This window comes from Prionailurus viverrinus, chromosome D2 (assembly GCF_022837055.1).
Source record: "Prionailurus viverrinus isolate Anna chromosome D2, UM_Priviv_1.0, whole genome shotgun sequence".
Lineage (NCBI taxonomy): Eukaryota > Metazoa > Chordata > Mammalia > Carnivora > Felidae > Prionailurus > Prionailurus viverrinus.
Window position 1 is genome coordinate 57,672,300 of NC_062571.1, and position 27,450 is coordinate 57,699,749.

Sequence of the window (27,450 nt, forward strand, 5' to 3'; positions counted from 1 at the left end):
CTCAACCTGGTTGGGTCCAAGAAGTCTTCCTGGAAGAGGAGACAGTGGAGCAGTGTCCTAAGGCCAGAGCTGTTTGGCGATGGCACAGGCAGAGAGAGCCTGATGTCTGATTCCACTAAAGATTTCAGATTGAGAGTTCTGGCTAAGGTAAAAAGAAATTCCTATTTATCACCCTACCCATGGGGTTTGGAGGTTGAGAGCACGATAAGAACTCAGATGGCTGACGTCCTCACAGTGCTGTCCTCTCCCAAACTGGAGAGTGAGAGAGAGAAGAGCAAGCAGTGAGCTTGTGTTTGCTTTTTGTAAGGAAAGCCCGAAGGCTTTTCTGGGTTTGCCCCAAACGTACCCTAGGTTTCTGTCTGTTTGTAATTGGTTGCTTCCTCAGAACATCCTTCCTTCCAGAGTTGCCATCCCACAGCCCTGCCCAGCCCCCAGATGCTCGCTGTACTCACTCCTTCCTCAGCACCACCTCCCAGTTAGACCAAGGATGTGGCAATCGGCTGCCCAGAATTGCTCTCCCCACCTTCAGCTTGCCCTGAGCAGAGTTCAGATTGCACATTTCCCGACATTCAGAGAGACCCATTAATATTTAGCATGTTACATTTCCAAAGCACTTTGCTAACATGAATTGATCTTTTCAGCACCCCCTTGTGAGACAGCTCAGTACTGCTGGCCCTACTGGGGACCTCAGGCTTTGGGAAGTGAAGCTACTCAGGCTAGGGCCATGGTTGATGAGTGATGGATCCAGATTAGAACCAAAGGTCGATGACACCAGTTGTCTCAGCCTCCAGACAGAACTCCAGAGTGGCCCCAACACCCCCTCCCTGCCCAGGATGTCCTGGAACAAACCCAGCCTTCTGAAGGTTTAAATAGAATGGGGTTGTCATCTTTAAGACTAGACTGCTTACAAACCAGCTACTGCTTATGGAGCCCTTTTTATGTGCCCAAAGCTGGGTGCATATCATTTAGTTCCCACACCCCCTGTCCACCTCCTGTGATGTCACTACTATTATTATCACTGTGTGCATCTCCAAACTGGGGCACAGAAAGATTAAGTAACTTGCTTAAAGTTGCACAGCTAGTAATTGCTAAAGTTAGGATTTAAACCCAGGATATTCCACTTCAGAAATCTTTAACTACGACAAACCAGCCTGAGGGTGGGTAATAGGGACCTAGTTAAGGAGAATTACTCTTTGAGAAGTTCTGCTTACTCCCAGGCAATTCATCATATGCTTTGCAAGATTATTTCTGGAGGTAAAGGAATTGGGGGCAGGAGGTTGTCAGCTAAAGTGTTCTCGAGGAACGGGAGTGTGAGCTGAATTTGTTGGTCACTTGATTTTGTCTGGTTTTACCCTTGGCTTTCTACTCCCAGCCTTAAAGGACAGAGAAAACCAGTTGATCCAATGAAGTAGTGTGGGACCCGTGTGACATCCACCGTGCTTGATTAAGGTACTCACTCTCGTGGGATAGAGACAAACTTTAATTATGATTTGGTGGGGAGCATTATGACCAAGGACTATGAGAGCTCACTGGGGGAGGGTGCAGAAGTGACTCAGACCAGAGAAGTTTTGTGTAGGTGATGTGAGTTGGATCCTGATGGAGGTGGAGGAAGGAGAGAATGGGCATTTCCGGCAGAGGGGCCAGCATGGGCAAAGGGAGAGAGGTGTGAAATAATGTGGATGTTTGGAGAGTAACAAGAAGTTCTGTCTGCCCAGAGTTGGGCTTCTTAATTGGGCCAGTTTTGAGCCCTGCTGCCCTAGATAAAGGATTGGATTTTGAATTCTAGGATATCCCTGAGAATGCAATTCTTTGTGACATGCCTAGCCAAATCCTTGATGTTCTGTTGTTGAATAGAAAAGATTATTTGTGTAACAAATACTATCAAATTTTTACTATATATGTAAGGCACTGTCCTGGGTGCTATCAATAAGGAATTACAGTTTTTTTGAGTGATATGGGGCAATGGGAAAATAGTCTGGGACTGGGAAGGAAATAGAAGAAGGGGTGCTTTGCCTCTACCACTCTCTTAAGGGAAAAAAGAATTAGCTTTGAAATTAAAAAAATCTATTTGTTCCCTACTCATCTCTGTCTCTTATGAGCACAACTTTGTGTAACGCATATGCCCCTCTCCTTGTTTAGCCCAAACCATTTCCCATCCCTTTTATGACTTAATCCTCACTACCCAATGAGGTAGTAGCTTTGTTGGGTCTCCATTTCGCAGATGAGGAAACTGAGGTACAGTGAATCATCAAAGGTTATATATTGTATAACGGTAGAAATTCTAAGGACCAGAATTTACTAGACTCTTCCTCAGTTATAGCTCTAAGTAGTCAACTTGTTCTCAAATCAGAATGAGCATGCTGTCACCAAGCCCTTCCCTCCAAGTGGGCACTATGGCATTGGATAGTTTAGCCATACAAACCTTGAGATCAGGGGGCAGATAGAATAGCCCTGGTGCTGGAAAGCTAATTGTGAGGTTGTGTGTGTGTGTGTGTGTGTGTGTGTGTGTGCACGCGCTGGCACAGCCACAGTTGGATAATAGCATCAGATGCTGTGACATCACAGCCTAGAGAGGCAACCAAAACAATAACTGCTGCCATCCGTACCTTTTGTAAGGTGGCTTCGATCAGAGCTGAAGAGTTGAGGGAGAGTTTTCTGGGCTCCTAACTTAGGCTTTGGGGGTTTGGAGTCCCTGCTGCACATCAGTGTTTGCTATTCTGCTCTTCTTCATGAATGAAGTGGGGGCTGTTTGTTGACACCATGCCCTCCTAGTTACCTAAAAAGTCTCATCCTTGCTCCACTTGATGCTTCATATCCATACAATTCCAGATAGTAGTAGCATTTACTGATACTAGTTCATGAGGGCAAGATCCAAGTACCCAAAACCCCAGTCACATTCAGGTCCTTCTGTACTTATTGGCTGAAAGTCACCAAAGGAAAGAATTCAGACGTTAGGAGGTACCAATCAGGCCCACGTTTCCAAGGGATAGACTAATTTACTCCCTCTCTCCTGAGAACATTTTCTCTCCTATCTTTCATATCATATGAGTAATGATGGTATTATCTTGGGAGGATATTGAAACTCCAGGGAGACTGTGAAATGTACCCCCAGCAGAATTTTTCTCACATATGCTTTGTTCAAACTGTCCAAATGGACTGCTCGGCTGGAGATGACCATGCCCTAAATGTTGAGCAGACAGACAACAGGGAATCGCTGGGTCTGAGAACCAGATATCCGAGGACTTCAAAGGGTCATGCTACTGACACGAGGGACCTGGCATCAGGAACATCCGTATGAGAGGCAGTGTAATTTAGTGGTGGAGAGCTCATACTCAAGAGCCAGACTGTCTTGGTTTAAACCTCAGATTTGTCACATATTAGCTGCATAGCTTTGGGCCTCAGCTTCCTCCAGTGTAAGATGATGGTGCTGTTCCCCAGAGTTAGATGGAAAAGGAAAGAAGCCTCGGTTCTTTTTGCTGCCACTGGAAAGAATTACAGGACAGTGAAATGAAGGTAAAGCAGAGCCAAGTTTTATTCATGTACACTTCAAGGGGGGAGTGGGCCAGTCAGGAGAGACAGAGGCCCCTAGGAACTCCGAGGTGTGGGCTTATATCAATATTTGGGGGGGGGGGGTGCGTCCTAGGGTGGCAACATCTGAGTGACAGGCCTGGATTATGTAATAATTAGCCAACCATGCATGTCCTTTCCCAAGATGCACTCAAAATACCTGCAGGGTGTAGGAAACCACAACATTATTTCTATTCTAGAGACAGAGGTCAAATAAGAACAAGACTGCTGTTTCTGCACAAGCGCAAGGAGCCCAACAAACTTAACTCTTCCTCTGCCGAGGTGCTGTAACCCCAACCAACTGCTAGAGGGGTGGAATGGGGTGGTCCCTGGGCTGCCCCTACGTTGGGGCCCGCCATCAGGACATCTAAGGTCCATCCTCCTGTCACTCATGCCTAGCTTCCTGCCTAACAGTAATAATAGAAGGTACCTTGTAGGGTTGTGTGAAGATTGACTCACACCGGACACGTAAAGGGCTTAGCACATCTTCTGGCACACGTTAAGCACTTGTTATATATTAAGTGCTGTTATTTACTAAAGGGACAATCCTTTTCTCCCCTCCGGCTGTTTCCTTCTCTTCCTTAGGTCCTTGACCTTCTCCCTAGTTTGCATTTCTGAAGCCAGCTGCTCCGGTATCCTCCCACTCCTGGTCCTGGGCGCAAAGGAGAAACAGCTTGCACACAGGCATTTTTTTTTTTTCTGTATTGTTTACGGTATCACCTTAAACCAATATACCACAGTGCATTTTAATCCAAGAACTAAGGGCCCTTTAAACCAGCCATTCCTTATTTATTCTGTTTGTAAAAAAAATCAAGACCCTTTGGTTTCATGTTCCTTTATTGTATTTTGTGAGGCACTGAGCACATATTGGATACTATGTAAACGTGTAACAGTCTAACAATAGTAACTGAGACACACGAGAAACTGAAGGAAGCAAAGTCACCATTTTGAATTTAGCCTTTTATTGATGGGCTGAGTGATTTGGGAGAGACAATGTGGCTCCAAGGCTAAAGAGCCCACAGGGATTCAGAGGGCAAAGGTTTGAATCTCAGTCACAGCAGCAGCTCCAGTGACCCCAGGCAGGCAGCTTTCTTTCTCTCCACCCCAAGTTCTCTCCAAGAATACTGGGCTTAATGCCACAAAACCAGCTCCCAGGATTGTTAAACCAGAGATGCTGTATGTGGTTGTGCAGACTACACATACCACAAGGGTGCCAGCTGAGAAAGCAAGTGGGGGCTGAAATGTAGACTGCAGGTTCATCTGTACACCCTGGTGATGGGCTATGTGCACCTGTAGGAAGGGGCACCTTTTTTTTTTTTTTTTTCTAATTTTTACAAAGTTACTATATGGGCTAGAGAGGCCCTGTACGAAGCAATGTGACATTGATAGGGTACAGAGCTTAGCATGTAGAATGGATAAAATTGTTCAACACGCAGTTATTGAACACCTGCTACGAACCAGGCCCATTCTAGAGGTTGAGGATATGGAGATGAATATGAGCAATCTCTGTCCCTGGGTCCTCGCTTCTCTTCACCAGCCCATTGTCCCCTACATTCAATCCATTGGCAAATCCTGTTGACTCAGTCTGCAAAATAGCTGTCCAATCCACCCATTTCGTTTGACTGCCAGCATTTCATTTCATGATTTCTCACCTAGACTATAGCAACAAGTGGGCTCCCACTTCTATTGTGGGCCTCCAAACAAAACCAAGAGTGATTGTGTCAAAACATGAATCGGCTAACATCATCCCCTTGTTTGAACCTTTTTGTGTTTATAATTTAACCCAGGGTCCTCACTGTGGCCTCAAGGCTATGCATACCTGGTTCCAATGACCTCATCTTGTAGTCTGGATCACTCAACCCACAATTAGTCAGGGTTCTCCAGAGAATTAGGAACCAATAGGATATCCATCTATCTAACTATCTATCATCTGTATCTGTATTTCCTATTTATGGAAATATGTGTATATAAACAGGAGATATAGATCTCCTATTAATGTTTTTTATGTATATGTACACTTATACGTATATATAGAAGAGATTTATGTATTTTTTATATTGTGAGGACTTGGTTCCTGTGATTGTAGAGACTGAGAAGTCTCACAATCTGCCCTCTGCAAGCTGGAGACCCAGGAAAGCGGCTGGTGTAATTCTAGTCTGAGTCCAAAGGCCTGAGAACCAGGGGAGCTAATGGTGTGAATCCCAGTCCAAGGGCAGGTGAAGACCAACTGACCAAGGCCTCAGTTCAACAGACAGGCAAGGAGGGAATGAATCCTCCCTTCCCCAGATTTTTGTTTTATTCAGGGATTTAGTAGATGGGATGATGCCTGACCACACTGAAGAAGGGAATAATCTACTGAGTCCAACAAATGCTAATCTCACCAGAAACATCCTTGAAGACACAACCGGAAATAATGTTTAATCTAGGCACCCTGTGGCCCAGTCAAGTTGACAAATACAATTAATCATTACACCATCCCAGTAAAACTGACCATTCTGTCCTTCAAACAGCCTACCTCTCTTGTGTATAGCCTGATTCCTTTGGTTGGAACACTTTTCCCCTTGACCATCTCTTTCTAACCCTTTGGTGCCCAGTAGAAAGATCGTCTCCTCAGAGAGGCATCCCTGGACCACCTTGTTAAAGTAGTGTAGTATTCTCTGTCCACTACCATTCATTGCCAGGATGTTTTGTCACAAAGCAGCCCAGCTCAATTTGTAAATGTAGAGGTCTTTGTTTATTTTCTGTCTAATCTGCTAGCTTGCAAGCTCCTTCACAGTAGGGACCAGGCTTTTTTGTTCTCCACTGTATACCCATCCCTTCAGCATCTTGCTAGTTTCTGGTGCATAGTAATAAATAACAATAAAAATTTGCTAAGTGAAGCTGTTGCAAGGGATCCATGTAATAGGGGAGTAATCACCACGATACAATGTAGAGATGCATGAGATGATAAAGGCAGTGATGTGCTGGCAAACTGGCTCTCCAAAAAGGAAAACAAAACAAAACAAAACCCAAAGGCCCTCATTTGTCATTTGCTTATTTCCATGGTGGTGTAAATACTCCCATCACTGCTGATTTCAAGCTTCCAATGCTTTAGAAACTGACTTGGAAAATTCCCGAATATTTAACAGTTGGCTCTTCAAATCTGGTGTGATCTGGGTGTAGTGTTTCACTGGAAGAGAGGTTGGCATGGATGCAATGAATACCCAGGAAAGAGGCAGTATTTCATCTTGGCGGAACTCGGCAAACACTTCCTGGAAGAGGTGACACGTGATCTGTGTTTTGAAGGATGGGTGTTGGCTCAGGCCCTGTGCCTCTAAATTGGCTAACGTAGCCCTGCTCCCAGTAGCCCACATTCAACTGTTCCTGGCTCCCCTGTTTGCCTAAGAGTTATCAGCTGACTCTGTTCAATCCTCAGAAAATCCTTCCATGTGGCTGGTGTTCTGTTGGGTTTGCTGTTAGTCCAACAGAGGGGAATTAGACAGGGTAGAAGTTAGCACAAGGAGAAGGGAAAGGGTTTTCCAAACAGAGGGACAGCTTTTGCAGAGGTGAGCGAGCAAGTGTGATCAGGCAGTCTGGTAAATCTAGATGTATGTGGGAGGGAATGGAAGGAGATTAGCTCCTGACAGGTTTTGTTTGATAGGCTGAGGATTCCCACCCTGGGCTGGAGCAGGTGTCAGAAAGAAAGGGAAAGGGACTGATTGTTTTTCCTGTACAATTCTTATCACAGCTGGTAATTGTGTTTTTTGTTGTTATTATTGTTGGTTTTGTTTTTGGTATGTAATCATTTGATTAAAATCTGTCTCTTCCAAGAGAATGTAAACTCCACAAGGGCAGGGACTGTCTTGTTTACTAGTATTTTCTCAGTACCCAGAACAATGCCTGGTGTAGTCAATAAAAAACACCCTTGTTAAGTGATTCAATCACCTGGGGAACCTTTGAAGTTTGCCTATGCGCATCTACCCTAAAATAAGATCTGTTATAAGTCTCCTTTCTTTGAACCTCCCAACCACAATACAGGATAGGGAGGGCAGGGAATAGTGCAGCTGGCATTCTCATTTTATAAAAGCTACGGAAGGGATTCACCTCCATACCTCTTCCCAAATTCAATCAAGTGGATCCTCTAGGGGATATTACCAAAAGTGTGACATGATTAAATTTGCCATTTGCATAACTGGGCCAGATAGCAGTAGGGAGGACGAGAGGTGCTGAGGTGCTGAGACCAGTAAGGAAGCCAATGCAAGAAATAATGCAGGTCTGAGTTAAATCCCTGGCAGTGGTCGTGAGGAGAGAGCAGAGTCAAGAGATACTTGGGAGATAGACTCTACAAAATTTGGTGACTGTGTGGGCATGGGTGGAAGAGGAAGCAAGAGAAAGAGAAATGTAGGTTGGAAGTTGGAGTGACTATTAGTCAATAGGGGATGGGTGGTTTGCTTTACAAATTGCTACATTTGAGATGCCTGTGGGACGTGGATGAAAAGGGGTTGTTTATGACGTTGGGAAGCTCAGGTTTCTCGGCCCGCACCTTTCACTTCATTGCCAGGAACTCTGGAGAACACTACTAATAGTTAAGAGATGGGTTAGAAAAAGAATTCTTGAAGGAGACTGAGAAGGATGGCGTGAGAAGAAGAAAGAAAATCCAGAGAGTGACATAGAAAATAAATGATAAAGAATGTCCAACAGCCTCAAATGGCGTCTAAAGGTTAAGTTAGAAGACCCGGAAATTCCTCACGTGAGTTTGGCAATTAAGATAATGATGGCCACATTGCCATTTTCTTCGGGAGCAGAACCTGCAGGGCAGAGCACGAAGGAGGAAGTGGAGACGATGGATTATATTGCCTTTTTCAAAAAAACTTGGCCGTTAACGGAAAAGGCGGGATGGTGTAAGAGCGGGACGGGAGGACGTCTTAGCACGTTTATAGCTAAAGCGAAGCCCAGAGGGTCGAGCAGACGGAAGCGCAAACCCCTTCTCGCCCTTGCAGCTCTGCCAGCCCTCCCCCCACGTGACCGGGAGGCAGCCTGCGCAGCCCCGGCCTGGAGGGACTACAGCCCCCAGAAGGCCCCGCGGCGCGGCTGGGGGGAGGAGTCGAGGCCTGGCGCGCGCCCCAGCGGCGCGAGCGGAAGAGCAAGAGCTTCGAGGAGGTGGCGGAAGCGGAGAGCGACGGCACGCCCGGTAACGAGTAGCCCCACGTCCCTGTCCTTTCCTGCCTCTACACCCTTAGCTGGGGCTGGTCGCTCCACTTCTCCCCACACACTTTGGACAAGACTTCCTTTCTCTTTTTGTTAGTTACCGGTATTTTTTCCCCTCACGTGACTCACGGGGCGGGTCTCCGTCTGGGGCGGAGGTTACTGGGAAGCTGCCGCCCTTCGACCCCTGCGGGCCCTGGGTTGCAGGGATCCTCCCGAGGCCCTTTTGCTGTCCTAGAGGCTGAGCGCCCGCTTTGGGGCCTCTTCCCAAATACTCTCTGCGGAGAGGACATTCCTTTCCCGGGTTTCAACAGGTACTGAGCGGGTCCGTGGCTATCCCCCCAGGGGTCAACGGGGCTGTGGGCCTCAGAGGCCGCCCCGAGAAGACCCCGGGGCTGCTGGCGATTTCCGGGCTGCGAGCATTTTGAGGGAGTCCGCTCGGCTGTCCAGGAGCCCCGGGCTATGGGCATGAGCTGGGAGTGAGCTGTCTGAACGGGAGGATGTACTTCCTGGTTTGTTGGGCGGCCCTCGGAAACCCCCAAGTCCGATTATTAAAAGTTTTCTTTACTCAATAAAGCCGCCTCTCAGAGTTGAGAAAGGAAAGAAGCACAGGGTTTGGAGACTAATGTCCTGAGACGAGTCTCAGGTCTGTCACTTGCTGGACTTGTGATCTTTTGTAACCCGTTTTCCGCAGCCTCGGTTTCTAGATCTGAAAAATGGGGCTACTAGTCTTTGGCCTGCCTGCCTTCAGTGTTGTGGGCGTCAGCGGATAATATGTGATACGTGGGAGAAAGCATGTATCAGATATAACTTTATCCTCCTGTCTCCAGTCTAGGTCAGTTGAATTTTAAAACCACGTTCATGTCTTTGAAACTCGATTATAAACATGACCATGCTCTTTGTGAAAAGCAAATGATTTAATAAATAAGGGGAAGTGACTTTGGAAACGAATACAAGCCATGCAAACGTTAAGCCATGTACCTCTTGAAGAGGTGACTTGAAGGCCCTGTCACCTGTGGAGTCCGTTTTAAACTTCATCTGCAAATTAAGGTCTCCCAGAGTTAGGACACTTCCCTACCCCCAACACACTCGCCTGTCAACCCATTTTGCTCAGTTATAACCTTCCTTCACCACAAAAGTACAAGGATCTCAGCACTTTCTGTTCATCAGTTGTGCTAAACTGATGCCTGTCTCCAGCAGGTCTCGTATTTTTTTACCCCCTTTAAGATACTTCTGGTGCTAAGTCTAGCTCTAATTCTAACACAGTTCCACTGACCTTGTGTGCACAGTAGCTGAAATACTGGGGTCATCTTCATCTGTCCTAGGTATGTATGCTAGAAGTCTGTTTCCTCATAGTTAGAATTCAGAATATAAATAGCCCATATTCCAGTCTTCTGGCAGTTAAGATCTGAGACTCTAAGCAGGTAGCTTTTTTGTCTTATTTTTCCCCTTGTAGAGAATGGGATTTTACAATCAATATAAGGGTTCAGAGGTGTAGTAATAAGGTAATCCTAACTTATATTTATACTGATACCATCGGTTGGAAAATGCTTAAATGTGGTTCAAAAAAACAGGATGGCGGTACAGTGAATTAGTCCAATGTACAAAGTTGAACACATTGCGTTCAAATCCTGGTGTTGTGACTTACTTTATGACTTTTGGCAAATTAGTTGACCCCCCTGAGCCTGATTACTAGTTTCTAGGATAGATACAATAACATTTATCTTGCAAGGTGTTCATAAGGATTAAATGAGATGTTAATATAAGAAACTCAGTAGTGCATAGAGTAAGTGCTCATTGCTTTGTTGCTATTGTAATTGTTGACTATGATGATCAAAAAATGATAATTTAGATAATGTATTTTCTTGAGATTCTTTTTTTTCCCCAAAATACTGTAAATAGAAGTTCTCATTCTGCAGTGTGTTTCTTAGCAATTGTATTTTATATAAAGATTATATTAGGCTATTTTTCACTTTTAGAGGTTTCTAAAATGCTATTGTGAAAAGATTGTTGTTTGGGATGTGCTTTGGTGCTTCATTTGTAACCTGCAGTAAGGATGCTGTTTTCTGTCTGCACATTGTAGCTTGTAGTAGAACAATTATCTGTGTTTATGACTTAGTTATTGACTATTGACTAGGACATAGTTTTATAGAGCCATTTTTTGGTCCTTACCCTCATTGCTGCCTTTTTTTTTTTTTTTTCTTTTTTTTTTTCTTTTTTAAGTCAGACTGTTTGACTCTAAAAGTTAGTTAGCTTAGTGGGTAGGTTCCAGAGAGCTTGGTGACCTCATTTTTTATTAAGGTAAAACTCTTGGTGACATTGGTGTACACATTTGCAAGGAGTGAGAGTTGAGAGGAACCAAGAAGGATAGTCTAATAGAGAAAATTGATCTGTTGGTCAAAGCAAAATCTTAGGGTTAAGAATTGAAGTATTTATTTTTATTTCCTACAAATGAGTTTTGACTACAAGATACCTGCAGACTCAGATTTTTAGGAAATGTTTCCTTTACTCTGTTTTAATGTGGTATCCTCTGGCTCTGCCCTGGTAATTTCATTCTTACAGTTATGAATCTGCAAGATAACTATTTTTTCACTATAGACTTTTATACAAAGCTATGACAATAGTCATTTCCATTAAAAATTACTTTGTATGCTATAATGTATTATTTTTTCCTTTGTCTTAAATGCTTGTGTTCTTAAAGAACAAGAATCTTTGCTGTTTTGCTTAAAGAAGTTTTGGAAGGTAAACTCATTCTCAGCTTTAGCATCTAAGTGTACGTAGTGGATATGCTCAGTAATGACTGTGAATAGTTCTGAGTAAGAACATTTTGTTGACTGTCGTATGTCCCTAAGGCATGCTGTTGAGAAACTATATGGTATTGTGGAAATAACCTAAGCTTTGGAGTCAAATCAAAGTTTGAATTCAGGCTCCACCACTTAATAGGTTATGACTTTGGTTCATATTATCATTCTGAGTTCATTTTCTTATCATCTGTAAAACAGGGATGATAATAACCAATCTTGCATGACTGAAAAGATTAGAGATTTTTTGAACTAGGCACATACTAACCAGGCTTAGCAAAAGGTAGATTATGTTAGCATTACTTTAAAAAATTTTATTATTATATTTTTATGATAATCATTGATTTTGGTCAAACATTTATAATTCATTCCTCTAATACTTCACATGATTAGTGTATTTTGTTTTGTTTTGTTTCTGTTAGCCAAGGTTAAGGTTGTTGACTGTAACCATCAACCCATGAAACACAGCAAAGCTAATTGGCCAAGATTTTCCAATCTGTGACCCTGTCCTCATTAGCTCCGTAGACTAACCATTCACAAAATAGCTCACCAGAATGAATGATAAAACTGGTATATTGTTGATTCAGTACTTATGTACTCATTAGACATAATAGAATTAAGTGAACTAGTGCCAGAATAAAAGTATAGATTTTTAATGATAAACCTGTATAAATATAAGACTAGCCCTCACACTCTGTATAAAATTGGGGACCTACAGGGTGATCTTTGACAGTCATTAACCTGAGTTAGAATTTAGACATTTCTTCTTTGTTGAACTGTATTTGTTGCAGACTTCCCACTTATAGAAGTGGAAAGAAATGGAACTAGGCTATTGGTAGCTTGAAAGAGAACCCTACTTCTCTGCCACCCATCAGAAAATGTGCTCTTAGCTAGTGGAGAAAACATTTAGAGTTCCTTGGTGATGAGCCCAGCAGGATGGATGAAGTCTGGGTAAGTCATAAGAGTTTATTGAATTATGGGAAAATTCCAGTTGACAGAGCTTTAGATAGAAGAGAAGTTATAGGGTGTTGTTCAGCAAGCTGTAAGCCTGCATTTGAAGAGGGTTTTCTACTCTCTCAATAAAACATAGACCAGTTGCTTCCAGTCTGTGGTGTGCATTTTTCACTTGTCTCATGCTAGCTTTCTATATAGCTTTCCATTCTTCAGATTCACTCTTCAGTTTTATTAACATTTGTTGTCCCTCTTATATCTTTTTTTTTTTTTTTTTTTAATGTCAAACATGGTTGTTTCCAGACTAGGGATAAAAATAGAGAAGCACTGTTGGAAACAGCAGGTCTGGTGTCTAGTATTGTGAGATTCCCAAATAACACTGTTAACCTGTTAATATGATGGTATAGATTTCTGACAGCTGACCATTTTACTTGATACAGAGGCAAAAACAGAGGCAAAAGGTATGTGGCACTCCTTAATAGGAGATTTGCTTCTTAGGAAAGAATACATGTAGTGTTAATACTGGCTTGCAGTTGGGCTGTTTCAAGTTTTTTTTTTTTTTTTTTTTTGCCATGGAATACCAGAAGAGTATTAAAGAAGAGAAGCACTTGGATATAAATCCTAAACTCTCAAATTTATATCAGTAGTCCAGTATGTGTTTTCTTATCATCTATAAAATAGGGATAATAATACCATCCCTGCTAGTTTATCAAGATTAGAGGGAAAAGGTGACAGAAATGTCTTGGAAATGGGGTAGGTAGCTGTGGGGAAGAAACTGACCAAAAGGCAGAGTCCATGAGAGTAACACAAACACCTATCCACGCACACACAGACATACGCACTGGAGGGAAACAGAAGAACACACACAATAGGCAGAGAATGAGGGTCATCTAGAGACGGGAAGTCAGAAACACTGAGAGAGACAGTCTGAGGCAGAGTTGGAAAGAAGAGTAATCAGAGATGTAGAGAGAAGGGCCACCTTAGAAATGATAGATGCAGAGAGGGAGACAGAATGCCGGAGGGATCTGGGAGGGCATGACCAGGAGATGGAGAGCTTATTGAGGTAGTTGTTTTCTGTTACCTGAGGAGACCTTCTAAATATTTGTAATTAGCAAGGAAAGGGAAGAAAAGTAGATATTAACAGCAAACAAGTAACATGTTTATGCAGTTTTTATTCTACTGAAAATTCTCCTTAAATTCTAAATTTATTTTGTATATTTGGCATGCTGACACCAGAATAGCTTCTGTTACAGATCTATTAACCTCTTGTTTGACTCTCTTCATAGTGTATTTTAAACACATTTTTAAAAAATTAAATAAAACTATTGTTTTCTTTTGGAGTGCCTGGGTGGCTCAGTCAGTTAAGCATCCAACTCTTGGGGCACCTGGGTGGCTCAGTTGGTTAAGCGGCCGACTTCGGCTCAGGTCATGATCTCGCGGCCCGTGAGTTCGAGCCCTGCGTCGGGCTCTGTGCTGACAGCTCAGAGTCTGGAGCCTGTTTCAGATTCTGTGTCTCCCTCTCTCTCTGACCCTCCCCCGTTCATGCTCTGTCTCTCCCTGTCTCAAAAATAAATAAATGTTAAAAAAATTAAAAAAAAAAAAAAAAAAGCATCCAACTCTTGATTTTGGCCCAGGTCATAATCTCATGGTTTGTGATATCAAGCCCCACATTGGGCTCTGTGTGCTGTCAGCACAGAGCCTGCTTGGGATTCTCTCTCTCTCCATCCCTCCCCTGCTCATGCTGCTCTTTCTCTCTCTCTCTCAAAATAAATAAAAAACATTTTTTTCCAAGGCACCTGGGTGGCTCAGTCTGTTAAGCTTCTGACTTGGGCTGAGGTTATGATCTCAGAGTTCCTGAGTTCAAACCCCACGTCGGGCTCTGTGCTGACAGCTCAGAGCCTGGAGCCTGCTTCAGATTCTGTGTCACCCTCTCTCCCTGCTCCTCCCCTGCTCAGGCTGTGTCTCCCAGAAAAATAAACATTAAAAAAATTAAAAATTTTTTAAATGTTTTTTTTAATTCAAAAAATTTTTTTAAAGTTTATTTTTGAGAGAGAGAGAAAGAGACCGAGTGCAAAGCAGGTGAGGGGCAGAGAGAGAGAGGGAGACATAGAATCCGAAGCAGCCTCTAGGCTCTGAGCTGTCAGCACAGAGCTGGTCTGGGGACTGGAACTCGCGAACCCGGAGATCATGACCAGAGCCCAAGTCGGATGCTTAACTGACTGAGCCACCCAGGTGCCCCCCCCCCCCATTTTTTTTCTTAATAAATCTGGTACATGGTTGCTGTAGAAAACTTGGGAAATAAAGAATTAAAACAAAAAACAGCCTCATAATATAAGCACATAACGAAGGCCACATTTTTCATATTTTTTTTTAGTCTTTTTTTCTAGGCATCTGCAAAGCTCTTCTACTTTCCTAAAGAAATCAAAAAGCTTTTTATGAGTCCAGATGATTTTATAAATTAACTGTGGTGGAATTAACTTTATGTACCAGTTTTGGCACTTAAATACTTCTGTAAACTATTTGTATACTTGTTTTTATTTCCTCCCATTCTAGATTAGATTAATAACTATATGTTATTTACCTTTGTGTTTTAAACATCTAGCAAAGTGTTCTACATGTATCAGGTACTCAGAATATATTTGACATGAATTGTTGAGTTCCCAAGTGGAAACTGTCTTATTTAAACAGGTCTGTCCAATTTCTCATTGGCAGATTAGACCTTCAGTGTTGAGAAAGCTTGATATTAGAGTGTATGTGTGCACGTACGTGTATAGCTTTCATATGAATGGAACTAGTTCCTACTGAACTAGGAAAGGGCTCTTTTTCTGGTTAGCTTTTTGTGTAGCAAGCCACTCCAAAACTTAGCGGTGTAAAATACCCATTTTATTATGCTGTGGATTTTGTCTGAATTCAGACAAGGTAGTGAGGAGATGGCTTACCTGACCTTTAGGTGGAAAGACTTATAATTAAAAGCTGGTGGTGACCTGCCGGCTCCTGGAGGTGTCAGCATTCATGTCTGGGGGCTAATGTGGCTGTCCCACAGAACACCTGCCTACAGTTTCTCCACATAGACCAGTGGAGCTTCTTGAGAGCAAGGTGGTGACTGTTTCCTAAGAATGAGAATCCTAAAAGAACCACGCGGAAACTGTATTGCCTTTTGGGACCTACTCGTGGAAGTTACATAGTGACATAAACTTGCCAGAGTCAAAAATAGCAGTTACACTGAACCCACTTCTCACGGGAGAAGTGTCAAAGTCACATTGTAAGAAAGGCTGGGGACAGGAGATAGGTGCCATCTTTGGGAAAGACAGTCTGTCACAAGCAATTGAACTGAAAAATAGTAAGTTACAAATGAGTTAATACAATTATCACATTTTGAATTTCAGTTCATAAATTTCCTGTTGAGTCTTAGTAAGGATTTCCCCCACTGTTGATAGCATTTTTATTCATTTATTTTAAATACTTATACTAAACTTGTAAAAACTTTTAAACTCAGAGCTATTTTAAGTTACTTTTTTGGCTTTTGAAATCTGAACAAGATCTTACTTCTTTTTTTAACCCAGTTTGCAAGTTGGTCAGTATCTGTATTTGGGCTTTTTCACATCCCTTTTTAAATTTCAAGTATTGTTTTGTAAATAATATGGTACATGTTCACTGTTGAATATGTGGAATATCAGGAAAGAAATAAAATCCATGCATAATTCCACCTCTTAGATGTAACCAGTTTCAGGTCCATAATTTCTTATCCATGTTTCCTAAATTCAAACTGTTACGAGAATGGGAAGTCTTTAAGAAGTTTGTGGCAAACTGTGTTGGCAGCAAAATTCAGTCTGCACTGATGTCAGGCTACTTGTAGTCTTTATTTTACATAGTATAGTGATTTATACTTTTCCCATAGAAGTATTAATGTGTTTAATTAGAGTTTTGCCCGAAGCCCTAGTTGGAATATTTTGTAACATATGGAATGTGTACCATATTAACCTTTGTAAAATATAAAAAAAGTTCGTGAATTGTGAAGCCTCTCTGGCCCCAGGTGTTTTGGGTAAGGGATGTTGGACTGGAATTAAAAAAACTAGTGCCAGGAAAAGTTGAATTTATAGCCTATTTAGGGTCCTAAGTTTTTTTATCCTATGAATCTTTTCAGAACTTTTGTGCTTTCATTTCACATTTTCATTTTAGGAGACTACCCAGAAGGAAAATTAGTAGTCTTGATTTGTTTATGTGGTGTGTTATTCTCTACAACTATCCCAAATAACAGTTTCAATCTCAGTGTGACCATCTTTCAATACATTCAGAATTTCCAGTGACCTTTTAGGCCTCTTGACTGACTCTTCTAGTGTAAGAACCAATGATTTATTAAGTACTGGAGTCAACAAGCCCCAGGAGCCACGTAGCTCTTGGTTTCTGCGACCATTGTTGTTAATGTGACGTTGCTTTTCTTTCACTTATTGCTGTAGTGTTTCTTTTTTGTACTGTGCTTCTTGTTTATTTCCTTGGGTAGCCTGAAACTTTTCTTTGCTTCTGACACTTGAGTTCAATGTCAAGGAATTTATCTTTGACTTCATAATGTCATATAGTTTTAATTTTTAAGTATTTCTTATTATAAATTCAATATGTGCTCATTATAGAGGATTTGGAAAATATATCCATATTTTCACCATCTGGAAGTAACTATTAACATTTAAGATTATTTCCTTCCTATGTATGCCTATTAATGTAATACAGATGCACTTAAATTGGGATCTCTTGCTATTGTATATAAATTTTGTATCCTGATTTTTTTTTTTTTTTTTTTTAATTTTTTTTTCGACGTTTTTAATTTATTTTTGGGACAGAGAGAGACAGAGCATGAACAGGGGAGGGGCAGAGAGAGAGGGAGACACAGAATCGGAAACAGGCTCCAGGCTCTGAGCCATCAGCCCAGAGCCTGATGCGGGGCTCGAACTCACGGACCGCGAGATCGTGACCTGGCTGAAGTCGGACGCTTAACCGACTGCGCCACCCAGGCGCCCCTATCCTGATTTTTTTAAAGAAAGGTAACATGTTTATGAGTAGTGTCTGGCAGTTTCTGGAACTAGCATGAATTATATTCTGGGCAGTGATCTTTAAATTTGTATTCACTTTGAGTGGGAACCTAGGAAATGGGTTCAAATTCTGGCTTTCCCATTGCCAATCTGAATACCAGGGCGAGTATTTCCCTGAATACCAGGGAAAGTCGTATGATAAAAACAGTGAGAATGGTTGTCCTGGCAGCTTTGTGGGCTAACCTCTAGTTGAGAGTGGCTGGGGAGTATTTCAATACGGCAGTAGTGGGGTAATGTGGAAACAGAAAACATGATAGCTCTCATGGAGGAAGAACAGTAAATATGGGGTTGGAAAAGCTGAAAGAATCAGAATATCTCAAAGTTTTGAGCCTGACCTAGCAGGTATATTGTAGTGTCATTGATAGTGACATTGGGAAAAGAGCTCAGATAGGCCTAGGGAGAAAGATAATGAGTTCAAGTGCTAATGTAAATTTTAGGTTTTAGATCATTTGAGTGCTAGTTAAAAAAAATCTGGTGCTTTAAAACTAAAGAATGTAAAAATGAAAGGTCTCACTTTTAAAGTATTTGTTTTTGAGGCCATACATTTATTTTAGCAAATAAGTATTCTTTGGAATTTGTCTTTTGAAACTGCTTTCAGAAATAGTAGAGTCAATACAAGAAAACCAGTCTCATTGCTTGATGATCATATCCTTTGTTTTCAAGAGAGTATTTTCTAGCTTGATCACTCATCTTAATTACTTATTTCTAAGTGATATTTGACAGTTTCTAAAAATGATTCTGCAGAGGCATAAAACTTATTACCATGGTGGATATTTAAATGACTGTCATGTAGTTGCTGAAGCCAACTTAAAAAGTCTTAAGCTGTGATAGCATCCTTAGAATAAAGTACTAGTGTACATTGGTTAGGAGGGTGGGTTCTAGACAGCCTAGGTTTGAATGATCTCTTTGATACACTAGTTATATGTTTTGAGCAAGTTACTTAACATGTCTGGGTCTCAGTTTCCTCATTTTTATTTTATTTTATTTTTTTTAAAAATTTTTTTTTTTCAATGTTTTTAATTTATTTTTGGGACAGAGAGAGACAGAGCATGAACGGGGGAGGGGCAGAGAGAGAGGGAGACACAGAATCGGAAACAGGCTCCAGGCTCTGAGCCATCAGCCCAGAGCCTGACGCGGGGCTCGAACTCACGGACCGCGAGATCGTGACCTGGCTGAAGTCGGACGCTTAACCGACTGCGCCACCCAGGCGCCCCGAGTTTCCTCATTTTTAAAATGGATATGGCACAATACTTCCTGCTTCATAGGATTGTTGTGAGGATTAGCTCTTAGAACTGTGCCTAATAAATATTAAGAGCTCAGTAAATATTAGCTATTTATTACCCTCACAATAACTACTGCTATTGCTACCACCACTACTTTATTTAATGTGTGCGTTTTAAAAATCACTTGTATTCCTGTTTAATTATGTCACATACAAGTGGAATGATAGGCAGCTGGAGATAAAACTAGAGCTCAAAGATCTGACACATAGAGATGTTATTTTAGAATGCTGGCCTAGAACCCAGTGGGAGAAGAGTGGAAAAGACCAACAATAGAGTATTGAGGAATACTCACAATAAAGGAGCAGCAGGAGAATGTTTAGAGAAACAAAACAAGGAGTGTGCCTTAGCATAGCGGTTATACTAATTAGGATTAGATTTGGTTGCAACCAAATAGAGATTTAAACATCATAGAAGTGTATTTCGCTCAACGTCAGGAATTCCCAAAGTAGTCTAGGACTGGTATGGTCTGTCTGTCATGGTGTCATGTTGTTGCACTTCTCTGCATGGATTCTGTTCTTTTCTGAAGTCACTTTATAGTCTAAGATAGTTACTGGAGCTCCAGCTGTTTCATTCACATTCCATCCATCAGAAAGGAGGAAGAAAAGAACACATCTCCTCCCCTTTAAGGATACTTACTGAAAGTTACACGTATCACTTTTGCTCATATTCTATTGGTGAAAATTAGTCACATAGCGACACCTTTCTGCTGGAGAGATGGGTAAATGTAGACTATTCTGAGTGGTCAGTGCCTGGGAATAAAGAACAGGAACAATCAGGATAATCCAAGTGTGGCTAGATGAAGAATACAAGGTAGACAACAGAATTAATTGTCTCTTACTACAGTTTGTCATTATTGGTAATCCTTGATAGAGTTTCTGTACTTATAAAAATTATGAATATAAAACCACTCTTGTCAGATTGCGTTAACAGTACTTTGTTTTTAGGGTATAATCCTTTACAAATCCTTGTTTGTTTTTTTTTTAAGTTTATTTATTTTGAGAGAGAGCATGCACTCATGCCAGAGTGGGGGATGGGGGCGGGGGGGGGGGAGAGAGAGAGAGAGAGAGAGAGAGAGAGAGAGAGAGAAAGAGAAAGAAAGAAAGAAAGAGAGACAGAATCAAAAAGAGAGACAGAATCAAAAGCAGGCTCCAGGTTCACTGTGGAGCTTGATCTCACCACTGTGAGAACACAGCCTGAGCCGAAATCAAGGGTTGGACACTTAACTGACTGAGCCACCCGGGTGCCCCACAGATCCTTGTTTAATTAGGATTATCAGTCTCTCATAAGGAAAAAATTATGTGTATGTACGTATGTGTATGCTTGTGTGTGTACAAACATACGTATACATAATGTGTGTGTTTTATGTATCTCCTCAACATTGGCATTGGCTGAAATTACTCCACGTTGCCACAGTGTGCCGTAAAATGATGGCAAATAAGCCTCTGATACCTCTCTTTTGTTGTCTTTAGCCCCTAATTTTACTTAGCTTTCCATCCACTCTCCAATTTGGTTGTTTTGGGCAATGTTTTAATTCGTCTCTGTCCTTTTATGTTACTACTCTCTCTCTCACTGCTGTTAATCGTACTTCCCCAAATAGATAAATGAGCAAATTTAATTAAATGTGTTATTTGCACTCTCCTGATCGTTAATGAATTTGTAAGTAAGATCAGACCTACAATCTTCCTGGTATTACAATTACTGAATTTTGTCCACTCAAGTGGTAATTATTTGCCTTAAAATTTTTTTATTTTTAAAGCTTCTGTATTTTGTATGTTTGTGTTCTTTCAGTACTAGGAAAAAATGTGAAGGTCTCCCAACAAAAAGGGAGACCTTTTTCCTTAGGATTTTTTTTTTTTTTTTTTTTACTCCTTTCAATTGAAAGTATTTTATTTATATATTTTTTTAAATGATGAACAATACATTTAAGATAAGAAATTCATCAGTTGCTGTTTTTTGTATTCTATCAACAGACATATAGTTTAAAATAGACAAGCTTTAAAAGTCAAATAGTAAAAACTGAATTTATAACAAAACATAGTGAATCCCCATGCTTTCTAGTTTCTTCCCTAAAGGTAACCACTTTCAGCTCTTCTTCTGGCATTTATGTATCCATATTTCCAAATAATATATGTGTAGTGCTATCTTTTGATTCACCAATTTTTTCATTATATGTTAAGTTTCTATTAAGATAGAGAAAGTTTTACTGTTCTTTTTTAAAAAAATATTTTAATGTTTATTTTTGAGAGAGAGAGAGAGAGAGGGAGGGAGGGAGGCAGAGTATGAGTGGGGAGGGGCAGAGAAAGAGGGAGACACAGAATCCGAAGCAGGCTCCAGGCTCTGAGCTGTCAGTACAGAGCCTGATGCAGGACTCGAACCCATGAACTGCGAGATCATGACCTAAGCTAAAGTCGCTGTTTAAGTGACTGAGACACCCACATGCCTCTGTACTGTTTTTCAACCACCATCACCACTGCCATTCCTTCTCTACCTTCCCAATTTAGTTATATTACAATATCTGGTTAAATGAAATAGTTAATCTTATGTTTACGTTACTGTGCCTGTGCAAATTTTATTTGCTGATAGTGTCTTGAAATAGTAGCCTCTCAGTGCAGTTTTCCATAAGGTCAGTCACAGTAATGTGTTAGTTCTAATTTTCTTCCTTTTTTGGCAACTTCTCTTCTAGAGACCTTCATTGTCCTCCTATCTACACCTACTATCTGGGCCTGCTTCACAGCTCATTTCTGGGGAAGATTTCCCTTTGTTATTCTTAGACTTTTCTTTCCTTTTCAATTTAGATTCCCAGTATTGTAACTCTTAACCTTCCTTATTCCTCATTTACCCTCTTGCTTAGGTAGAGCACATCCTCTGGTAGTTGTGTTGGATTTGAAAGATGCTACTGTGGCAGAGAACATGGGGACGACAGCCTTCAACATGCCTGGCTCTGTCCTAGAGCTTCAGTCTGGATTGGTTGCCTTCTACTTCTGGTGCAGTTAGCATCCTGGAATCCCATTCACCAATATTCCTTCACTTCTTTTTTGTATTGAATATCCTGTTTTTCATATCCATGCCTTTCTTTGTTGGGATTTATTTCTTCATTTGGTGTCAGGGTGATGATCCCACTATCTAGAATATCTGATCAGGCAAATCTTGAACAAAGCAGAGTGTTAATCATACATAGTGGTTTTTGGGAGTGTGGAGTTCAGGGATTGGAAGATTTTAAGAGGTAGAAGTAGGTTAACATCATCTGTAGATGCACGGTTACTTGGGTGACATTGTAGTTCATTTGTTGGCCCTCAGGCGGGGGTGTTTATTGGAGTGAATCTGTCCCTGATTGTTTGGCTTAAAAGAGTGCCTTTTGGGTTAAGTTGTCCTTATCAACTGAATGGATTTGAAACTGATTCTCTTGGCAGTTTACCCTGGCTAGGAACAAACCGTCTTTTCCTAAATTTGTTAGAACTTTAAATTCTTAGTCCTCTGGTGATTTTCTAAGAAAGTGTATTTATTATATGGGAGGTAATTTTTAAGCCTTTCCATGTCAGAGTGTCTTTTCTTTCTGTCCTCACATTTGGTAAATCTAGTTTGTGTGAGTGTAAAATTCTAGATTGGGAATATTTTTCTTTGGAATTTTGAAGGCATAATTATTTCTCCTTGTCCTCTGTTGCTATTGAGAAGTCCTCAGCAAATTTGAGTCCTCTTCTTTTGTTTGAACCTACTCATTGGAAACTTGTTCAATCTCTGCTTTGTCCCCAGTATTCCGAAATTTAATAGTGATGTACCTTGGTGTACGTCTTTGCCTGTTTTTATGTAGTACTAGGTATTTGTAGGTATTTGGATGTCCTTCTAATTTACAACAATTTGCCTTTTCTTTTCTTTTTTTTTTTGCAGCTAGTGTGTGGGAATGGGAGTGGGGAAGGGTAGATCTTAGCTTTCAACCATGTGCACTTCATCACTGTTTTAAAGACCTCTGCACTTCCAGTTAGCCCCTAAACCAGAGATCATCCCTTTTTACATTCTGCAGAGATAACCTCAAGTCTTTTTTCAGGGAGCAGAAGAGATCTAAGGATCTAACTGCTCCTCAGACAGCTTTCACTCCGTGCCCTTTCTCCATTTCACTTCCAATTCCAGAGGCGGTGCTGTCCGTTCCTGATCCTTGTGTAGGTTTCTGGCTATAAATTGGGTTGGGTCTCAGCATTCTATACTGCTGGATTGGGATTTGACTCCCCAGGATCTGCTGTAAATATTTGCATGTGTTCCAGCTTCCAAAGTTTTGTTACTTTTTTCTCCTTTTTCCACCCTTGTTGTTTTATATCTTTAAAAAAAACAACAAAAACCACTTTACTATCTAGGCTGTGTTAGAGGGCATCATCTTCATTTATTATGGGGTGGTCCTTTCCCTTAATTCCCTGACTTTGGTTGTGACTATTCCTGACTGGTTTATAAAGTAACAGCATTCTTCTCCGAGGAAGATGCAGGTGCCCCCTTTCTTGGCAGTGAGGAGGTCAAGTGCCCATCTGTTCTGGAGGGCAACTCCTGCCAGGGAACTTATTTGGCCCTGCAAGGACACTAGGGAGTCAGCCACTCGTTCCATGTCTTCATTGAGTTCTCGGGACAGTTTATAATATCGTTCCACAGAAGAGCCTGTGCCTCCTATCCCCGTGGCTATTCTTGTCCCTAGGGTAGTAACACCACTCATTTATACTGGGCCTTAAGACTGAAGGTTTATGAATGGGGTCCAGATTAGAGGCAGTCAGTAAGAGGAAGGTGAGTGTGAACAGGAACCTCGATGTTTTCCCAGCTTTCTGGGGCAACCTCTGCCAATCTGATGGCAAGGAGTAAGGATGGTCTATTTATTTTATTGGACTGGCGATTCCGCAAGCTTCTGCCGTTTGTAGACCAGCCCGCTTCCTGGGTGTGGTTTGAGTAGGGCTGAAGATCCTAAGAATGTAGGACTCTCCAGAAGGTCACTTTGAGCGGTTTTGTCAGACTTGGGTCAGTCTTCCAAGTCTGGGGCTCCTCAGGTTTGGCCCTCTTGACTCTGGAGTGGTGGTCCCATGGAGTGATGTCCGTGACCTTGAGGGCAGTAGGGAGGTCACAGTAACGGTATGAGGCCCAGTCTACTGTGGTTTGAGAGGGTCTTTTTTCCAATCTTTGACCCAGACCAAGTCCCCTGGTGAGAAGGGATGTACAGGGGATCCTAAAGAGATTGGGGCCCTATCTGTGGTATATCGTTGTAACTCATTTAGGGTAGCCTCTAAAGCTTGAAGCTGTTCTCTTATTCCCTTATCCCCTATTTGGTGTAGGTCCCCTGGGAGGCTCTTTAGACATGGAAGGGGCCTTCCATATATTAATTCAAAAGGGGAGAAACCTTGAGTTTCTGGTGTGCAACGGACACACAGGAGGTCCAGGGGCAATAGGTCCGGCCATGAGAGGTCTGTTTCCTGACAGAACTTGGCTAAGGTTCCATTGAGGGTGCGATTCATCCGCTCTACTTTCCCTGAGCTTTGAGGCCAGTAAGCAGTCCAGGTGATGTTGAGGTAGTTGGTTAAAGTTTGTATAATGTCCACCATGAACGCAGGGCTGTTATCGCTGTGGATTGTGGCTGGTAAGCCAAACGGGGGGACAGTTTCTTTCAGGAGGACTCTAGCTACTTCCTGGCTCCATTCCGTCCTGGTTGGGAAGGCTTTGACCCATCCAGAGTATGTACAGACTATCACTAGGAGGTATCTAAGTCCTCGGCTTGGTTGGACATCTGTGAAGTCTATTTCAAGGTCCTCAAAGGGGGTAGCTCCTATTTGGACTCCTGGTGGGAGTCGCGGCATGGATCAGGCATTATTCTTGGCACAAGTCACACATTGTTTGCTTATTGTCTGACACAACACGGGCAGCAGACTGATGTGATATTTTTTTTTTTTCAACTTTTTTTAATTTATTTTTGGGACAGAGAGAGACAGAGCATGAACAGGGGAGGGGCAGAGAGAGAGGGAGACGCAGAATCGGAAACAGGCTCCAGGCTCTGAGCCATCAGCCCAGAGCCTGACGCGGGGCTCGAACTCACGGACCGCGAGATCATGACCTGGCTGAAGTCGGACGCGTAACCGACTGCGCCACCCAGGCGCCCCAGTAATATTGTTTTTTGAGGAGGGCCTCTAATGCAGTTTTTCCTAGATGGGTGAGTTGATGGTATTTGCTGACTAGATGCCCTCCCATTGTTGCTGGGACGAAGATGCGTCCATCTGGCAGTTTCCACCATCCTTTCTTGGTCTGGGTGGCCCCTTTGACCTCAACCCATTTATTTTCTTTTTTAGTGTATCTGGGTGGTGGGCTGGAGTTGTCAGACACCATAGGGCCATAGTAAGGGCCATATGTCATGGCCATAGTAAGGGAGGGAGCTGTGTCTACCTCCTTATTTTCCAATGTCCTTTCTCCTTGCAGTAGACACATTGATCCCTTGCTGAGGAGGCTCTGGGCTTCCCCCCTTTTGGCAGCTGGACCTTCCTTGTCCTTTTGTTGTCCTTTTCCTTCAGAGCAGCAGCAAGGAGGCTGACCTTTTTTCTCATCTTTTTTTCGGCTTCTCTCTCAGCAGTGACCTTCCTGTTCATGTAGACCTTGTTAGCAACCTCGATCAACTGGGTGATGTTCATTCCACTGAAGCCCTCGAGTTTTTGGAGCTTCCTTCTGATATCTGGGGCAGCTTGGGCCACAAAAAGAGGTGTTTACCATCTGTTGGCTTTCTTGTGCCTCGGGATCAAACGGGGTGTAAATGCGGTAAGCCTTGCATAGCCTCTCATAATAATCCCTGGGGATTCCCCTTGCTGCTGGGTGATTGACGGTATCTTGGTCATATTCATGGTCTTCTTAGCCCCTGCTCAGATACCCCAGAGGGGAGTCTCTTGGTACCTGCGGTTGTGGACTTGTCCTTCTTCTGTAGTGAAGTCCCATGTAGGACGTTCTTCAGATGTGGCTGTCCTAGCTCAGGTGCCAGGATCGACAACCCTGCCTGGTGTATGTTCTTCAAGGTATTGCTGAGCTCCTCTCATAATTCTCTGTCTCTCTTCAGTGTTAAAGTGTGGAGCAGCTGTTGGCAGTCTTACCAAGTTGGTCAGTGGGCCTGAAAGAGGGACTCCATTAGGTTTGTGGTTTTTTGGAATATGATGGTGTGTTAAGGTTTCAGTTGAGGAGATCAGTAGTGGGAAAGGCTGGTAATGCATCATGGAGCTGCCAGGCTGGAGGGTTTTGTTTTCATCGTGTCTCTCAGGTTCCTGCGTCTCTCATACTGGCATCTGGAGAGCGCCTGCACCTGGCCAAGGGCACAATCTGGCCGCTGGTTCTGGGGGAGAGAGGATCTGCCGAGCCTGGAGGTGGTGGGAGACCAAAGGTGGCAGAGTATCGGGAACCAGGGGGTTAGGTGCTGATGGTCTCAGGGGAGCATATGGCAGGGGCAAGACTGGTTCTTCTGCCAGATCACTGGCGAGAATTTGTGGAAGTGGGGACTTCTGTACCCTAGCCTGTCCCTGTTCGTTGCAGGTAAATCACACCCAAGGGGGAAGGGTTTGGCAGTCTCTAACTAGGAGTCGATATATGGGAACTGATCTGGGTGACCTGGGTCTCTGGTGACAACACGCCAGACACAGCAGACTGTTGGGACATCTAAGGTTCCCTGTGAGGGCCATCCTACACCAAAAGTGGGCTGTTCCAACTCACATAGGGGCCTTAACTTGCCGGGGGTCGTCTTAATTCCATTGTCTCCCAAAAGCTCCTTCTTGAAGTTCTTGATCATAGTCTCAAGAACTGTGGGTGTGCTCTGTCCCGACCTCATAATGTTCCCATGAGACGGAGTCACAAAGACAGACAGAGGGATAGGGATGCCCCCTGAAATGAGGAGACCAGTCAGATGCCCGTCTGTCCATGTCCCGAAGGAACTTAGGTGACACTTAGCCATAGTGGTCTCAGCTTTGTGACTTACACTCGGAAACTATTCTGATGCCGCCATAGACTGTATGGTGTTCACTACGGAATCTGACGGACCCACTCAGACTCCGTGGGCTTTTGGGGACCTTAAGGGTGCCTGCCCGTGGAGCCACAGATTAAGTCCTAACTGAAGGACCAGATTGGGCTGCACATTCACTCACACACTCAGACCAGAGGTTAATACGTTCCCTCCCTGGGAATCCCTACCTGTGAAACCTCTGAAAGGTCTCTGGGAGGTGATCAGGCTCCCCTTCCAACCTGATGGGTGGGTCTGACTGGGTCAGGGGCCCCAGGCCTTACAGGTGTCTGACGTTGGGTCCAGATCCTCACCTACCAAGTCTCCTCGAGTCTGGTGGGAACAGCGGAGCGGGGCTGGCCTGAGGTGACCAAGCAGGAGAGTGCCGAATATCAGGCAGGGCGCGCCTTCTCCATTGAGATTACTCACCGCCTCTTCATTTTCCCCACCCAGTGGCAACAATGGGCCAGTGCAGTTGGGTTTCCCGTCAGGGAACCAAATGTTAGAGAAACTGGTCTGGATCACCCAATGGAAGAACCAAGTGGCGCTCAGAGATCTTGGAAGGCAAGAGGTTTATTTCACACAGGCAGGCTCAG

The 27,450-nt window shown here is 42.8% G+C and overlaps 1 protein-coding gene and 1 long non-coding RNA gene across 9 annotated transcripts in view; one reads left to right on the plus strand and one right to left on the minus strand.

Annotated features, from left to right (window-relative positions):
• The first annotated feature begins 8,667 nt into the window (after window positions 1–8,667).
• Window positions 8,668–27,450, plus strand: part of R3HCC1L (R3H domain and coiled-coil containing 1 like) — a 95,056-nt gene continuing 76,273 nt past the window's right edge. Inside the window, exons 1-2 of one of the 8 annotated variants that reach the window (XM_047824927.1) lie at window positions 8,697–8,737; window positions 9,446–9,586. The gene's annotated coding sequence lies outside the window, so the exon portion shown is untranslated. The other 7 variants (XM_047824929.1, XM_047824930.1, XM_047824923.1 and 4 more) reach the window with 7 other exon arrangements.
• LOC125147742 (uncharacterized) lies at window positions 19,268–26,641 on the minus strand. The gene is made up of 2 exons (XR_007145292.1): window positions 26,572–26,641; window positions 19,268–19,619 (listed from the first exon to the last, which is right to left on the minus strand). It is a non-coding gene; the product is annotated as an uncharacterized LOC125147742 (long non-coding RNA).